General features: G+C 37.4%; 1 pseudogene across 1 annotated transcript; it reads left to right on the top strand.

Annotated features, from left to right (window-relative positions):
* Nucleotides 1-16573: 16573 nt before the first annotated feature.
* Nucleotides 16574-17697, top strand: LOC145054681 (cytidine deaminase 1 pseudogene; annotated as a pseudogene). The gene has a single exon (XR_013684878.1). The product of XR_013684878.1 is annotated as a cytidine deaminase 1 pseudogene (transcript).
* The last annotated feature ends 1316 nt before the right edge of the window (nt 17698-19013 follow it).

The following is a 19013-nucleotide window of genomic DNA, read 5'->3' as shown; positions in this document are numbered from 1 at the left end:
AATCGAAAGGGAAGCACGTCTCGCCAAAGACGTTAAAGAAGGGCATTTAAGTTTTCATCTTTTCTAGTTCCGAATAAATGTCGTAGATAGAACATTATTTTGCATTTAACATCTCTTCTTCTTCCTTCTTGCGGTAAAAGAATGTTGGATTTGAAGACCCGGTGTTCGTATTGGTCAAAGAGAAAAAATTGAGAAAAATGGCAACAGAATTCACGCGGACCGTGTGTACTCCAGATCCTGTCCGCGTTAATAAACAAATGGTCCGCGTGTGGTCTCCTCAGGTGTCCGCGTCCATCATCAGAAAACAGAAGAGTTTCAAGCCAATTCACGCGGACCGCGTGTACTCGCAATTCCGTTCACGTGTTTATTTAAATGGACTGCGTATGCCTCTTCGAACTTGTCCGCGTGCGATGAAGGAAAAAAGAAGAATTTTGGGGTTATTCACGCGGACTGCGTGTACTCGCGTCCGCGTCCGCGTGTGTTGTTGACACACGTTGAATCGCTTTTGACCAGGTTTGACCACGATTTTTGACTAATAAACACCACCACCCGGCCCTTCTACCCTTCTTCTTCTTCATTCTTCTCCCCTTAACCTCCATTAGAGTACCTCCTTCTCCACCACTAAAACTCAATTTCCCGTCAAACCGTCGGTCGGAATTACACGAGACCACCGCCATTCTTCACCAATTTTTGAGCTCTACAAATCCCCCCAAAAAAAAACCGGTCCGATCTGTTGCTGTAACTCCGAGCGCCACCACCACTCAACCGCCACTTTCCGGTCGTTTTCCGGCCAACTTCGGCCACCTCTCGCGATTCCGACACCACCATTGTGCTCCTCTTGGACAAGGCTACAAACACCACCAAAAATATCTCTCAAAGCTCGCCAGAAAATTTCGCCGGAATTTCAAGCCATTGCTGAATTCCTCGGGTTTTCGCGGTAAAGTTCTCCTTACGGGATATTGAACAAAGCTTAAAGCTTGGGGTGGAGAGTTGCAAGATTTTCAAACCTGATTTTTTGCGCACAAATTTTGAACTTTCAACAAAAACAGGTACTTTCTTTCCTTTATTTTAATTGAACAATATGCATGTCTCAGAACAACAATTCATATGCTATTGCATCAAATGAGTCCAAAAATTATTTCTTGTTTTGATTGTTGAACTGCTTTAGAGGTCCATAGGGAGTCGGTTGGTGATTTGGATTGAAATATCGTTTGTTGAGATTGTGGTTCGTGTAGTGGTTATTTTTCGTGCAGGTAGACCATGTCCACATCTAGGAAGCGCCCAGCTGCTGCTCGAGGCAAGGCCCCCGCCAAAGCTCAAAACGATGCACCCGACATTCCAATATTTCGGGATGCCAGGGCGACCGAAAATTACATGAAGAGCTTGCCTGTGTTAAGGACCCATGATTGAGAAAGTTGTATGTTATTAACTTGAATAGTGTAAATACCTGAAGAGGAAGCCTTGATCTTGCCATCCTTCAAGTCATGCAGGTACTTAGGGCAGCTTCTTCTCCAATGGCCCTTTTCACCATAATGGAAGCAAGTGACCTCCTTTGGATCACTGACTGCAGGGACATCAATGTTGGGCTTCGACTTTGATCCACTGCTAGACCCTCCAACATGGGCCTTCACTTTCCTATCGGATTGGAAAGGAGCCTTTCTTTTTTCCCTTTTCCAGATCCAATGGCCAGGATAGGAACATTTAGCGTAGTAGAGGCATGATTTTTCTTCATCCCCTATTCAGCAATTTGCAACAAATTATGGAGCTTAGTCAATGTCGTCTCCGTGTTGTTCGAATGATAGGTCAGAACGAACTGACCATAACTAGGAGGTAATGAGTTAAGGACCATGTCAATGGCCAACTCATCATCAAATGACACATTGAGCCTATGGAGTTGCTTCACGTACCTTTGCATCTTTTATTCGTGAGGGCAAACAAACTCTCCTTCCTTAAGCTTGTATGCCATGAGAGCTTTGACCACTTCAAAACACTCTTGTCTTGCCTTCTTGTGGAACTTTCTAGCAAGGTCAAGAGCCATCTTGTATGGACAGTATTATTCATATAACTTGGCCAGTTTAGGTGCCATAGTGGTAACCATGATGCAAGCAACCTTTGTGTCATCATCATAGTGTTTGTTGTTTGAGGCAATTTCCTCAAGAGTGGCGGTGGAATGATCGATCTTGACAAGAGGATTTTCGAGGACATATTCATTGCCCTCATATCGAAGAGTCATCTTCAGGTTCCTCATCCAGTCCATGTGGTTGGGACCGATGAGCCACTCTTTCGACAAGTTCAAGAGTAGAGAGAAATTAGAGTTTGAGGAGATGACTTGAGTAGTAGTGAGATCACTGTTTCCAGACATCTATAAAATGAGACATGGTTTTTAGTTACTGATATAAATCCTTAATATTTTAACCCAAAATATATATTCAAGGTTAGGATCCAAAATACAACTCACAATACAAAAAATGGATGTCGTAATCTAATTGCGAATTTATCAAATAGGCAATACAAATTTACCAATTTCAATCTAGCATGAAATCCTATATTGTTTGAGATTCATTAAATCTTATCAATGGTATGTTTAATCTCATATTATGCTCTTCAAGTTTGTGACTGGGATGCCGATGATCACAAATAAGATGTGAATAACCATGCAAACTCGCTTGACAGCCTCGATGTCATTTATCATCTCAAATTAATGTGTCGGTAAATGATACGTGCTCCATTAACAATGATAATTGTCGATTTGTCCATCACTCAACTTTATAGTCCCAAATTAGTGTGCCGGTTAACCACGCATGATCCACTAACGACATATAAATAGTTATGTGTGTTTTCATGGACTAGCATACACTTCACATTTTTGTCCTAAAGTAACTAGAGTTGAGATTTATTCAAAAGTTTCTACTACTTTAATAACATCATAATTTTAAGAGGTTATGTCCTATCAAATCCGTTTGGCTAACGACCCTCCACCATACAAAGGAGCGATGGGTGAGAGTGGACATCCAATGGTGGTCATTTTATAGGCCGCTTCCTTATACCCCTCTTATAGTATGGCTTCGTGAATGAGGCGTGCTAGCGACTTGACTGACTTGTCTTATACATAATATATTAAACTTTTAGTCATATATGTAGTATAAGGTGTGTTTTAAAATTTTTCAAAACACTAGGGTTTAAAATCAACCTTTCAAATTAAATAATTAATTTTAAACTAAATAATGATTTAAATCATATTATTTACAATTAAACAATTAATTAAATAATCTTAAACACATTGATCAAATAGTTATTTACCAATTAAATAATTAATTAAATAATTCAAATTTAATCCTAATCCGTTATCCTTCTAATTTTCGGAAAAAAAAATGTAGGTTTTATGAAGTTTTAATTATTAAAATTTTAAATAAAATAAAAATAATAATTAAGGAAAGTAGAAACCCTAGGGATATACATCACATTTTCAAAAATAAGGGGGTGGTGGCTAGGGTTTCAGAAAACCCTAGCCAAGTCGAAATTTAAGCCTTTAGGGTTTAATTTCCATAAACCTAATTTTGATCAATTCATTTTAGTGCACAATCAAATAGAAAACCTAGGGTTCTGATAGCACTGATAGATTTTCTAGGTTATAAAATAAATTACATGTGACAGAAAAACACTTAAACCCTTAAGTTCAACGAAACCTAGAAAGGATCTATGTTTTTTTATTGATAGCAACTAACTGTGAAATATAAAGAAACCCTAAGAGAGAGGATATGAAATCAAAATTCACATCAAATTAGGGTTACATATCTTTTTATTATTTTTGCAAATAATCAAAGCAGAATCCTTCTTCTAGATCTTGGAAAACTAGCACCAAAGGAATGGATGCCTCTAATGGCTTGTACCCAAAACCTAATAGCAAGAAGACTTGAGGAGAGAGGAGGCTAGAGCAAAATTATGTCACCTATATGTGTGTATGTGGTGGTTAAAAAATGATGCCAAAGGAACCTATTTATAGCTGATAGGAAAACCCTAGAAATCCTAATATGAAATAAAATAATATTATTTCACATCCAGAAGTATCTAGTTTCCTAATTATCCATAAGGAATATTCCAAATACCCTAAAAACCCTCCTTAACTTTGTTCAAGGGATTGGAAGGTTACGGAATACATTCTTGTTCAACTATTGGATAATTACAACTTCAGTCCTTGCACTTTTAATTAATCAAATTAAGTCCAATTAATTTCAGATTAATTATTAATTAAATAATAGTATTTCCATTTAATATATTAATCATATAATATATTAATAAATAATTTATTTCAATTTCTAATTAATTATTAATCATATAATAAATCAACAAATCAGACTCTTCCTCTAAAAGTCATTCTATCCAAATACTAGTTTTGAAGGCAACACAAAAATGACTTTGCTTTTAATTCAAGAATATACCAATTTAGTTATTGTATTAGACAACTTAATCCAAAAATTATCATATTACACAACATTTGGGACTTTCTCACATGACTCAATATTTGGTACATTTTCACCCGACTCAACACTTGTATCATCCTTAGTAACTCTTTGTGGATCATCATGAGGTACTTTTTCTAGGGTGAGATATCCCTTAGGGCATAACTTACTCAAAAAATAATTTGCGATATTATATAACCAATTACATTTAAAGAAGAAAGAAAGTGGCTATGTATTTCTATTGGATGAATTGATGGTGAAATGGGGCTATATGAATGAAGAATTGTCGTCGGCATCCCAAATTAGGCATTCATAACTGTGTCATTGATATTAGGCACACTATTGAGAAGGTTCGATGCAAAATGGTAATATAAATTTAAACACAAAACTTGTAGGTAATTACATCCTATTTCTATGTAACTTTGAATTAGATTAATTAGAGTTAGGGTGTTTGAGTTATGGCCCATAGACTAAAAGACGACCATAAGAGGACCAAAGCTATGAATAATGTTATGGAGTTCATGCGGGATCCATATCATATTCCTTGGAGCATTAAGGGAGTTTTCGGATTGATATGGGGTGTTACATTGTTTATGGATATATTTGAGATTTTTAAAGAGCTGGAGAATCTAGGGGATTATTCAAGGTGTTAAATGTTGGGAAGATATATTTAGAGGGTCACAGAGTTGTGTACAACATCCAATAAATTTTTACTTTTAATCCGCTTTCAAGATTAGGGTATTTTGATCTATATAAAATCTTTTTATTAGAATTCAATGATGTGTTTTAAGATGTAATGAGAATTTAGGAATCCTATCACCTACAATGTTGACTCATGAAGGTTTCTTTTCGATGGTAACCTGAACGACGTTGTGTTGATATGGTGGATATACTTCTCTTCAGAAAGGGATTATGATGTTATAAGTTAAAGTTTACATGGTACATCTTGAGGAATGCATAAATTATTAACGATGATAATAGGCATGATTGTAAGTGAATGAAAAGAAGAATGTAACCTTTACGAAATTGAAGAAGCGGTTATACACAACACCAATCCTCGCTCTTCTTGAGGGGACATATGACCTTGCTGTATATAGTGATGTGTTAGATCTGGATTGGATTGTGTACCTGAAAAGAATGGGAAGTATATACCTTACATGTCATAATAGTTTAAGGTTCATGGATTGAATTACTCCAAATCTCAACTTAGAGTTGGTGACAGTAGGTTTGCAAAGGTGATTTAGCGAAACTATTTCTATGATGCCAAGTGCAAGTTGTTCACTGATCATAAGATTCTACAATATCTCTATGATCATAAGGAACATAACATGAGGAAGAGATGTTAGACATAAATGATGAAAAACTATAATATCGAGATACTTTTCCTACAAGGTAAAGTTAACATTACAGCAGATGCACTAAGTAGAAAGGTAATCCCCAAAATGAAAAAGGGTTAGAGCATTGAGGATAGAGGTTGTCTCTATGATTATAGAAATGATCAAGAGGCTTTAGACAAGTCTTAGTGTTTTGTAATGTAAAAGTTGAAAACTTGAATACATTAGTGATCTTTAAAGATATGTTAGGGGCATGTGCTTTGGTGTCTATGGGTAGCTATTGATACCCATTCAATTCGTGGAGTTTTGATTATAAAAACAGTTACCAATCGACCATCAAGATTAATCTTATGAGACATTTTACAGGAAGGAGTGTTGGACTCTATCTTGTTGGCTTGAGGTGGGAGATATGCAATATACATGACCAAACTTGACTTGGGTGATGAAGAATGCAAGGAAGGGATATTACCCTTATCTACTTATAACGCCCGTAGATCCAGGCTAGTCAATTTAGAGGCAATAAGTGTCGAAAGCGACTTTTCGACAAAAGATTATTTAGAATAAATAATCTTAACCAAGTTGTAGAATATATCTCAAGGGTTCCGTACATATAAAGAACGCCGAAATCCGAGTTATAACGAAGAAGTTATGACCCGTCGAAGTTTTACAGCAAAACCGGCACGACATCGGGAAGCACAAATAGTGAATTTACGATAGAGGACTTTTTATCCTTAGTTATCTAAACAAAAGTGTAGTATACATTAAACCGAGAACATACAGAAAAAGAATGCCCAAATCTGACTTCGTATGAGGAAGTTATGATTTTTCTAAGATTTGACTTAGCAGTGCACGGCCCGAAACTCGAATTTTAGTTTGAGCGGTTTTTGGTTTATTCAACCTTAATGAGATTTGAAGGTCTCATTAATAGGAACTCAATGGTAAAAAGACAGACGAAAACAGAGTCTGTATGAAGGAGTTACGAATTCTTCGCGGTCATTTAACAGTCTAATATCCTCCTACTGTTAAATTTAAGATCAGTGGAGAATTAGCCGACAGATTCTAAATGAAATTTGTAGATCTTGTTTTTACCTACGCGTGGAAAAAAAGAATGTCAAAAACGGAGATCGTATGCGAAAGTTACGAGGTTTAGAAGTCGGCAGTGTGCTGCTGCAAAAGGGGTGACGTGGCTGAATATGGGCCAAGGATTTCTCCCAAAGAAAAGCCATCAGGTGAGGACACGTGGCACCTACTCGGCGAGTCACTGAACCAACTTGGCGAGTCCATCAGGAATTCAGCCTATAAATAGATGTGTCGGGTCTTGCCATTTCTTCACACCTCTCAAGCCTTTTTTCTCTCTCTCTCTACACACACACACACACACACACACACACACACACACACACACTCTCTCTCTCTAAGCTCCCTAAGCCCCCCTAAAGTCTAGGTAAACCCCCTAGCACCCGAAGGAAGCCCCGAGGCTCCCGGAGTCCTGAGAAAAGAGCTTTTCGGCTCGGGAACGCTGCTCTAGCGGAGCCCGGTTTTCGAGAAAACCCGCTATAAGTGAGTTATGCCTACCCTATCTTTAGTATAGCTTATGTTTCAATATAGTAATGTTATTAGGACCTTATAATAAGTATTTAGGCTATTATTATGAGTTATATAGTGTCTTTATAATATCTTTTTAACCAATCGCGGTACGAGGAATCTGGTTTAAAGGGTCGCATAGAGTTGTTGGATTTCAGAAGTACTATATGCCAAAATGGTCCTGCCCTCCAGTGTTTTATGTTTGGCCCCTGTCTGTACATAGTGGGTGAAGAGTATTTTTTAACGCTTGTATAATAGTAATAATAGCTAGACTATTAATTAGTCTCGTCAAACATCAGACTAAACCCTAGTGGTAATGATACTAGGTTCTGTCGAAGGAAATTGTTTTAAGAGTAACGAAGCGATGTCTGGGTTCAGAATCACCACCTTAACAAGTGAGTGCATAGCCCCTTTCATCTTACACATAGATATGAAGTATATAATATAAATTACATGCTATGTGTGCATATTGTCTGTATACTTGCTGTCTATGCTGGATGAAAGATTATTATACATGCTTTAAATGATTTAAAATGTATATATATTTTATATCTACAAAATATGTTGGGTAAAACATAGGTAGATGAAACATGAGTCGGATGATGAGGTGAAAGGTGAAATAGACCATGAGGTGAGGGTGAGAGGTGGACGATGTGAGAAGCCTTGTACCCAAATGTTGGCCCCATCATCTAGCAGAGTATAGATGACAACCACGGACCATTCTAGATAGTCCAGTGGAACACTAGTAGACTCGTAACCTGTAGGTGTTGTGAACGATGTGTTCACCGGTGTACTTCATTGACATGTATTGCGAGTGGATTCTCGGAAACGATACTATTGATAAACGAAATAGCCCTCGCAACTATGGATTTAGTGTCTGCTGAGTAAACCCTGGCAGCTATGGATTTAGTGTCTGCTGAGTAAACCCTGGCAACTATGGATTTAGTGCCCGTTGAGTAAACCCTGGTAACGATGGATTTTGTGCATATTCCTTAGGATGATCCTTAGGAATGAATGAACAAGAAATAGATGATTCTTATGGTAGATCCTTAAGAGTAAATATGATAATGGGGTTGGGTAATTGGGTTAATTGTTTGATGATTAAACATAATAATTATATTATTGTGGGTTGAAAACTCTATGTACTCACCAGGTTTCCCAACCTGACCCACTCAGTTTATTTGTATCACAGGTATCGATATGAAGTTACATTACACTGAGAGATTTAAAAGAGATGTAGATCACTAGTGTAAATGAATGTAAGTTTTGTTTATGCTTATATTTCTGTATTGACGATGACATCTCAAATGTTTTAAAAATGAATAAAAATATATTTCTTTAGAAATGTTTTGATAACGTATTTATCATATTTTACTGGGAACAAATTCCGCAACATTTTTATTAAAAAAGGTACTCTGATTTTTATAAAGCATAAACAAAATCGGTCTTTTCTGACCATGAAAATGGAGATGTCACATGTAAATTTATGGCTAGATATTTGGAGCTTATTGAAAAGTTATCCATTTAATCAACATCATAGATTTTGATGACAAAATACTATCTCGGTGCGAGATGTAAATTTTGGATGTTGACATGCATATTATATAATTATAATTTAGTTCATTTATTGTCTAGATCATTTAATTTAATTAAAATGGTGAAATTAATTAAAATAAAAGCCATGGATGAGCTTAGTGAGTAATTAAAAGATTATGGACTTGATTAATGAGTTTTAACTTAAAAGGGCTTTTGCTTAACATTATAAATAAAGGATTACTAATCCTATTACGGGTTTTTGTTGCAAAAATAGAGAAATAGAGGGAGAGAGGATGTGGTCACATTTATAGAGGACGAAGGAAGGAAAATACAAAATAGGTACGATATCTATTTTTTGTGTGTTTTGGAATGAGAATTGTAAACCGTGGGTGAAAACCAAAAGATTATTTCTATGAGATTTCAATTTTCAATTATCATCCAAATATCAAAGAAACCCATTATTATCAAATTTGAACCAAAAACCGACTTGGAAACGACTTGAGGACGTAAAAAATCACAAGAAGCCCCTTGATCACTGGGGACAACAGCGATTACTTACCGAAATCTGGTAAAAAAAAAAAACAAAACTTGGCAAACACAATCTAATGGTTCATTCGACAGAGTTTGCTAACTTGGTCGGTCAACTTTTTGGAATTACGGGGTTCTTAAAATTAGGGGGTTCGATCATTTGCTGGTCTTTATGCGTTTCTAGACGTTATGGTTTGATATGTAATTGTTGTAGAACATTCGGAATTAATATTTCTAATTTTGACAATTAAAATATAAGTATATTAGTATCTAAAAATACTATAGTTGATTATATAGGTACTTATTATTGTTCTGAAACCTACAAACTATTATGAGAGATTTCGTTGTTAGTGCACGCAAGGTGCGTGCATAGATTTTTTTAACACATATCTCTATATGGTAAATTATTTTCACTAAATTGTTATGTGTTGGTTGTTGCTATACATAGAATTTGTGGTATAATTATAGTATACTATATCACAACTTGTAATGGTATCAAAATGACGTTTGTGGGATATGTTGTCTAGTTGTCATAACTAGTTTGTTGTTTGATGTTATTCGATTATGTCAAGTTGTCATGACTATATTGTTGGTTGTTTATGGTTTAATGCCATGCATTTTATGTTATCTAGTTTCCATGTTAGGTGGTTGTTATCTGTTGTCATGGTAGTTGCATATAATGTCATTTCATATCATTTGTGGGGTATGAGTTTATTTGATGTGAGATGTCATTATAATGAATATGTTTCAATGTTTGCGGTATAGTCATCGTTGGAGTACGATGCCATCCATTGATCATTCTAGACGAGTATTTATATAAAACTAGGATAGCATACATGAGTGCATGATCTGATATGAGAAGAGATATGCATATTGTTTCCATGTTGATACTCCTTTCTCGGATTCAATACGAGCACTAATTAGGTATTTGATTATATTGTAGATTTTAGGTGTCTTGTACGGATTCAATACAAACACATTGTGTATTTTTTTTTTCTTGCCAGATTTTTCTTTCTCAAATTTAGTACAAACATAGATTCTATATTGTTTCCATTGTAGTTTATTTTTACATGTTAGGAGAGTTGGGATAGAAATTAGCGGTGCTATAAGGTTTACATGGGATAAATATATATTGCATTCATATTTATAAAATCTATGTCCAATAAAATAAATTTGAATTTGATTATGTTAGATTTTGGGGTCTAAGAATATCAATATTTACTTGGATAATGTCTCGGGTCGTGATTGCAATCGAGTTTTAAAATTTATGATTTTGACCCTTATGTATGGGGTATCACGAAATCTGATTTGCGATAATCCAAAATAGACAATTTAGAAGTCAGACCACTTCTAAATCTAAAACACAAAATAATACCTTGTTTTTTTGTGTTCTTGTTGAGACAGAGAGAATCAGATAAGTGATTTTTTCGTATATATGGAAAGTAACTCTTTTCAAGAAGAATCACAATGTTCTTATACAAAGAGGAAAGTAGTTAATGGTGGTTACATGCATTTTGGTGCCAAAATGACGGTTAGAAATATGGTTATTTAGGCATAACTGATTCTTATATAGTGATGCCACAACCTATTTGTGGTGAGAAAATGCATGGATGGAGTTTTTCTTGATATATAAATCCGTTTAGTTTTCCAGGGGCGCTGCCCCTAAACCCGTCAGGGGTGCTACCCTTTGGAATCATATACTCAGGGGCGCTACCCATGACACTCCCGTATTCTCAAATTTATATTTATCACTCCGAGTGTACACCCCGTACATCCAGTCTCGGTGAGTAAATATAACCCAACTTGTCTCAATAATAACAATAATAATAACTACTCTAAAATATGTTGATAACACAAAAATCACCAACATATTTACATTAATATACACGTTTTATGTAATTACATTTGATTTCGAATCTTTAAAACTCATATGAGAATATTTAAACTTAATAAAGTTGACCACTTGAATTGTGGTGACTTGGTAAGGTATGTGTAAGACAAGATGAGTAATTCGTTCACATATGTTCAAATCAAGCCCGGCCGGGAGATTTTGAAGGCCCTGTCCATTTTAACAAAAATGGGCCCTAAAACTAGAAAGATCTAAACATTTAAGCAAACCAATTATACTTTTTCATTTTTATTGTAAACTACATAAGTTAAATTTTCATGAAAAAATAATACACACATAAAAAAACAAATTTGCTTCCACTTGAAAACTGTAATCCTTCTAAATAATAATGCTCTGATTTGGGGATTTGCTTCTCTTTTTGATTCTGAAGAATAAAACTCTGATCGATGATTTGCTTTTAATAAAACAGTAAAAAGAACAAAATGAAACCAGCAAGTTATAATATAGTATGAGAAAAATAAAACTCTAATTCGCTTCTATTAAAAAAATCAGAAATCATAAAGGTACCCTCTAGTTTTTTGAAATGAAATAAATGTAAAAATCATAAACTTCTAAACCTCAAAGAAGGATTGACAATTCGAAGATTTTTTTCTTCAATGCATCTGAAATCAAGAGAATAGGATTAAAAAAGAATGAAATAAAAAAACTGATTTACTTCTTATAAATTATAAATAATCAAAAATAAAAATAAAAAATAGGAAAAAATAGAAGCTGAGTTGATTGTACCTTCAAAAATCAGAAACTAATTTCTTTATTCTTTCTGATTTTCAAAACTGACCTCCTTGTGCCTTTCGGTTTTCAAAACTAGTTTGTCTATACCTTCAAAATCAAAAAATAAGAGCTCCTTACTTTCTTATTACAAACCCATAAAAAATGAAGTAGAAAAAAAATCAGAAAAAGTCAAAACTCAGAAATCCTTTACCTTCTGATTTTGAAACCTCAAGATTGATGATTGCATCTTAAATCGTCTTCAGCCTTCAGAATTTCGTGAAGAAAAAAGAAAGAAGTAACTAGTAACAGTGATGATTGCCTCTTAAACCTATTGATATTAAGCAACAATAATCTCGTTGTTGTTTCCTGTCATGAGAATGATTTAATTTGTACACATGCGTTATCAGTGAAGAAGAAGAAATCGAAGCTTTTTTTCTTCCCCCCCCCCCCCCCCCCCCCAAAAAAAAAAATGATTCTCTTGCTCCTCCTTGCGTTACGTCGGTTGATGCTTACCAAACCTAATTTCTATTTGGGCCCTTAACTGATAACAACTTACTATAAATGTAACACCCAAAGTCAGGAGGTCCAAGAAAGGAAAGAAAACCCTAAGTTTAAGGGACGACTCGACGAGTCCAAGGAGGAACTCAGCGAGTCCAAGCGGGATTCGGGTCAAGGAGTAAGTGACCGACTCGGCGAGTCGGCCAAGGAGACTCAGCGAGTCTGGTCTGAACAAGGAAAACCCTAAATCCGGGACTTGGAGCCTATTTAAGCGTCTCATTCTCTCCCCTAGGGTTCCTTTACTGCCTCTTTCACCCAGAACACCGAACCCTAAGCCCCATTGTTGCTCATTCAAGCTTCCAAGCCACTTTTGGGGTGATTTGAAGGAAGAAGGAAGAGGGGAATCATTGAAGCTTCAAGGATTGGCCTTAGATCTGGAGTTTGTGGAACCTTTATGAGTTATTGAAGGTACTAAGTCGTCTCCTTCATGTAGATCTATTCTAGTTGGGAGTTATGGGGCTTTTTAGCCATGATTAGTTATCCATTTGAGTTGGAAGCCAGATCTGAAGTTGCTACTTCGGATCTAATTAAGCATATTTTGGCCTTGTGAAGCATAAAGTAACTGTCCTTGAGTTGATTGTAGAGCCTCCTTGCCTTAAACCCTAGTTTATGGTGTGTTTAGCCTAGATCTCCTTCTCTACACGTAAAGTTTGCAACTTTACGTGAGGAATAGGCTTGGGAAGGGCAGATCTACAGTTTGGTGTCCATGCATGACTCAAAAGCCCTCTGCATGTTTGAGGATCTGAATGGACTCGGCGAGTCCTTTGAGTGGACTCGGCGAGTAGCATCAAGATTAGGAGCAACTCGACGAGTGGGATGAACAGCTCGTCGAGTCAGATGAAGATTGCCTTGTACTCGGCGAGTCTGTTCTTGGACTCGGCGAGTCAGGTCGCGAAACCCCAAACCCTTCGAGTTGAGACTCGAATCAGTGAGTCGAGTGGAGACTCAGTGAGTCGGACAGGTCAGGACTCGGAAATCGGTAGACTCGGCAAGTCATGGACTGACTCGGCGAGTCGAGTCGTGAATGGAAGGATTCTGAGCATATGAACTCGGCGAGTAGGGTTGACTTGGGAGGTTGACCTTGACCAGGACTTTGACTTTGACCAACGTTGACTGGGTTGACTTTCAGGGGTCATTTAGACTAAGTGTTGCATTGATATTGGTAGCTCGGGGAGCTAGTGGAGCAGGAGTTCAGGAAGTCGCTGGGAACAGCTAGAAGGGCTATCAGCAAGTTCAGCAAGTGCATGTGAGTTTCCCTTTGTGTGAATGGGTCTACGGCCACAATGCCGACCCATGTAGTTATGAGTAGAAGACCCGGGGGTTAGCCCTAGGCACAGTATGCTAGTATGATATTCAGGACGAGGTCTAATGATAGTGGGCGGGTGCCCAAGGAATGGTTTATGTGATAGTTTATACTTGTTGTCTGTGTGATACTTGTATGTGCCTGGTAGGGAGGTGAGTGTGGGCGAGGTCCCGTAACTCACCAATAGCAGAGTGTGGATGGTGTTCCACATCTCATTAGCAGCAGATCAAGGGCAAGGCCCAAGTTAGGGAAGGAGCGAGGGTGGGCTGGGCCCGTACCTCACTATCAGCAGGAGTATGGACGGGGTTCCATGACTCATCAGTAGCAGGACAAGGGCAAGGCCCAGAGACAGGCGAGGCCTTAGGACAAGATCCGTTAGTATGTGTTTAGTTTATGTGATGTGATATGTTTATGTGCTATTATATGTTAGCGGGTGAGGCCTAGTGAAACAGATCTGTATCCGAGCGGGGATCGAAGCCAGGCGGGGCCTGGAGTGGCGGGGCTGTGGTAGCAGGCGAGGCCCGAGGTAGGGGGCGAGGCCCAGGATAGCGGGCGTGGCCCAGTATGTAGTTATGCATGGTATGTGGTAGGGTGGGGGAACTCACTAAGCTTCGTGCTTACGGTTTTCAGTTTTGGTTTCAGGTACTTCCGGTAGCGGAGGGAAGAGCTCGGGGTGATCGCATGTCACACACCATAGATTAGACAGCCTGGGAATGTTTACTCTGATAACGAACATGTGTTTTGGAAATTAATACTCTGATTATATTTTGGAATGATGACTTTGCTTTAAAGTAATGTTTTATTAAAAGAAATTTTTTTGTCTTGAATTTTGGGACGTTACAATAAATGCTAAAACAAATATGGGCCCAAGGCCCTGTTCACTTCATGGGCACCTTCTGAATTCCCCATGGGCCGGCCCTGGTTCAAATCCTAACATTATTCATTTTAAGTTATAGTTCTTTTTAATATATTGGTTGTTTCAAAAAGAAAAATAATAATAATAATAATACTCAACTCATGTTATTATGGAAGTTTGCCTACAATGACTTAGAGAGGTGGGTATGGGCAATGCCCTAAGGGGCGTTATTGGGTGTTATAACATGTGAACACCGCCCGTCTTCCCTGTTATCAGACATTATTAGCCTGTGCGTTGCTCCCTGTTACCACCATAACATTTTATAACGCCGTTTTTTTTTGTCTTTTTCCCAATAACGCCAGTGTGGACGTTAGGGATGAATGTGGGTCCAAACCCGGACCGGAAGGACCCGGACGTGGAAAACCCAGAACCGGTTAACGGGATTTTTTAGAACCGGAAATCGGACCGGTATATAGGAACTGATTCCGGTTCGGTTCCTGGTACGGTACCGGGTAAAGTGGGTCTAGAACCAGAAAACCCGAAAACATCAAAGTGGGTAGGTTGGAACCGGATAAAGAGGGTTTAGAACCGAAAAACTCGGAAAAACCGGAATTTTTTGGTACTTACTTACTACTTAGTGGGTTGAACTTTGAAAATTTTCATATTGATATCCCGATTTTGGGGGACTGCAACTCATTGAATATGAAACCAAAATCAACAAAATTATAGTTTAAAATCATGTACAAACTCTAAAATAAACTCTAGAAAAAACCGCATATCAATCCAACTTTAAACGAATGATATATGCATGTGTTAATATTTTCACAGAATACAAAGTATAAAAACAAAGTTGAAAAGTTGAAAATTTTCAGTTTTGATATCCCGACTTCGGAGGACTGTAAATCATTGAATATTAAACCAAAAATGACAAAATTATAGTCTAAACTCATGTACAAACTGTAAACTACAAGTTGGAAAAAACCACATGTCAATCCGACTTCAAATGAATTAGATATGCATGTTTTAAAACTTTCCCCGAATACAAAAAAACTGAAAAACTAAAAACTTCCAGCTTTGATATCTCGACTTTGGGGGACTATAAGTCAATGAATATAAAGCTAAAAAATTGCAAATTTATAGTCTAAAATCATGTACAAACTCTAAACTACATGTTGGAAAAAACCGCATGTCAATCGGAATTAAAACGAATGAGATATGCATCTTTTAAACGTTTCACAAAAACCGGTTCCGGCCCTAAAAGTGGTTCCTGTTCCTAACATCGGTTCCGGTTTTTAGACCCGATTTACCCGGACCCGATGGACTCAAACCCGGATTACCCGGAACCCGGATAAAACTAATTTTTAAACCCAGAACCGGAATCGGTTCTATATATTCCGGTTCTAACAATTTCGGTTCCAGTCCGGTTTTCCGGTTCTAAATCTCATCCCTAGCGGTTGCCCACACCTACGAGACTTAAGGCATAATACATATCCTCATATTTGCAAGGGATGATTAGTGGCACTGATCCAAAAATCCTCGTGATGCAAAATCCATTTCAAAAAACTAATAATAGTAAATAAATAAAATAAATAAATAAATTGTTTTTTTTTTGAAAGAGAATAAAATAAATAAATAAAAATAAATAAATTGTTTAACGAGTGTGGAGCGTAACAAAATTAAAACTCGTATAATTTATGAGGAAAAAAAAAAAAAAAAAAAACTTTTTTAACTCGCTTTCTGCCATAACTTTACCGAACCCTAGTGATTTTCAATCCCTATATAATCCGATCTTCCTTTTCCATTCCCCCCCTCCTACATCTTCTCTAATCTCTCTGTTGATCATACATCCAAAGTAGAGCGATGAATGAAGAAATCCCAAAATACATAATTCCTGCTTCAGAAGCTGAATCCATGGCGAAATCCAGAGGTCTCACTGTCCCTCAACTCCTCCCATTTCTCGTTAAATCAGCTCAAGATATTGCCCGGGTGCCGATCTCCAACTTCCACGTCGGGGCCGTCGGGTTGGGCTCCGATGGCCGGATCTTCTTCGGCGGAAACATCGAATTTCCTGGTCTCCCTCTCAACCATTCCATTCACGCAGAGCAGTTTCTGATCACCAACCTCGCCGCACACGGCGGAGGCCCAAAACTCCTTTACATCGCCGTATCAGCAGCCCCCTGCGGCCATTGCCGCCAGTTTCTCCAAGAACTCCGGGGAATCTCCGATACCCAGATCGTAATCACTGATCAACCCCAAGAAAACCCTGATTACAAACCCATTTCTTCGATTTTACCAGACGCATTTGGTCCTTTTGATCTGTTAGATCACGACATGCCTCTAATTCTTGAAAAACACGAAAATGAATTGTTGTTGGTCGATTATTCCCTTTCTTCCCACAACGAAAAAACATCGAAATTACCAAATGGGTACACGGAATTGGTCAAAGAGAATGAAAAAAACTTGGAGAAAGAAGCTTTGGCTGCGGCGCGTGCATCACACGCGCCGTACAGTGGGTGCCCATCTGGAGTGGCATTAATGGACTGTGAAGGGAAGGTGTATAAAGGATCTTACATGGAGTCAGCTGCGTATAACCCCAGTATGATGCCTGTACAGGCAGCGCTGGTGGCGTACATGGTGGCCGGAGGTGGTGGCTATGAGCGGATTGTGGCGGCGGTGCTGGTGGAGAAGGAGGGGATGATGGTGAGGCAGGAGGACACTGCTAGGTTAATGTTGAAAAATGTTTCACCAAAATGTGAATTGAAGGTTATCTATTGTACTTAAATTAATCAAAAACAAATTATGATGCAAAATTATTAATGCGAACGTATGTAAGGTGATATAGTGCTATTTATTATTCATATAAAGTTGTAATTTATGGATGCTCAATTTTAAATAAAAAAGTATTTAACCTTTTAAAACTGTGGACGAGTTAACAATTATATCATATGTTCAACTACTCTTGTTTATCTTTGAAACAACTACTCTTGAAAGTACAACCGAAGAAATTTATGTCCTTTTAAAAATTTATTATACTTGAATACTTTTTTATTAAAATATCACTTATAGTTTCAACAATTACTTGTTTGTGATGAAGTTATTAAACAATACAATAGATAATAGTCATAATAGGAATGAATAAATGATTTTAGTTTTTTACTTGAATAATTAGTTTTCATACAACGTGTATGAAACTAACTATTTGAGCCATAAATAATCAAAATCATTTTGCTTTTAAATGTTAAAAACTTAATTATTACAATTCATTTAACACATTTCTTAACGTAAATCTTAAGTCTAAACTCTAAACACCCCTTTAATTTTTTTCCCTTTTATGGTATATGAGAAAAGAAATGTCGATATCCCTTCAACCATGACCTTTCTAATTTTAGGAAATGATAGCTATCTTCAAGCATTGCCAATGCATAATGCCATAAAAACTCACCTTCCACCATTGTCTCTTTTAGAGACAATGGCTTTTGTAAAACAAACCCTAACCATCATTTTCATTTCCGCCTACATCATTTCCACAATACATGTAGATGCTCGTTTCGCACCTTGGCCTACGGTCGGTGCGCCAGCACCGGCCGCAGCTGATAACGAAGAGTCGGATATAGAACCTAACCCATCTGACCTCCTCCTGTTGCCCGACATCACGGAGATAATACCCGATGAAACTGGTGGGACAGACGCCGATGTGGCTAACAGGGTCACCAAACAAATGCAAGTCATTGGGAAAAAGATCGATGAGTTCAACGCATCACTCAAGGCCCGAATGGAAAACCCTAATGCATCACACGGAATCGAAGAATGTCTCACGGAATGCGATGAGGTTTTCGGTGCGGCTGTCGATGATATCAGGAATACTATTGACAGCCTCGAAAACTTAAACCTAATGAAGGCTAATTTTGATGTTAGCGCAGTTGCCACCAATGTTGACACGTGTAATGACTGTTTTAAAGAGATGGTTGGTGGAGACCCGGAGGTAGAGAAATTCAATGATTGGGTTCGAAGCATCACCGGAGAAGCCCTTGAAGCTCTCCAAAAAACCACCAATTAAATTACGAAAGAATTTTTTAGTTTTTGTTACACAAGACATGACCAGACAAACTATCATAGTTCACGCCAAACGGAGTACAAGGCCATCCTGTCTTGTTCTATCCAACGAGATTCAAAATCGACAACTCATGGGATAGAATTCTATGATGATTAAACTCTAAAAGAGCCCATTTCAACA

Source organism: Lactuca serriola, chromosome 5, assembly GCF_051521515.1.
Source record: "Lactuca serriola cultivar US96UC23 chromosome 5, Lser_US96UC23_V15, whole genome shotgun sequence".
Lineage (NCBI taxonomy): Eukaryota > Viridiplantae > Streptophyta > Magnoliopsida > Asterales > Asteraceae > Lactuca > Lactuca serriola.
This window is presented reverse-complemented; position numbering and strand designations above follow the sequence as displayed.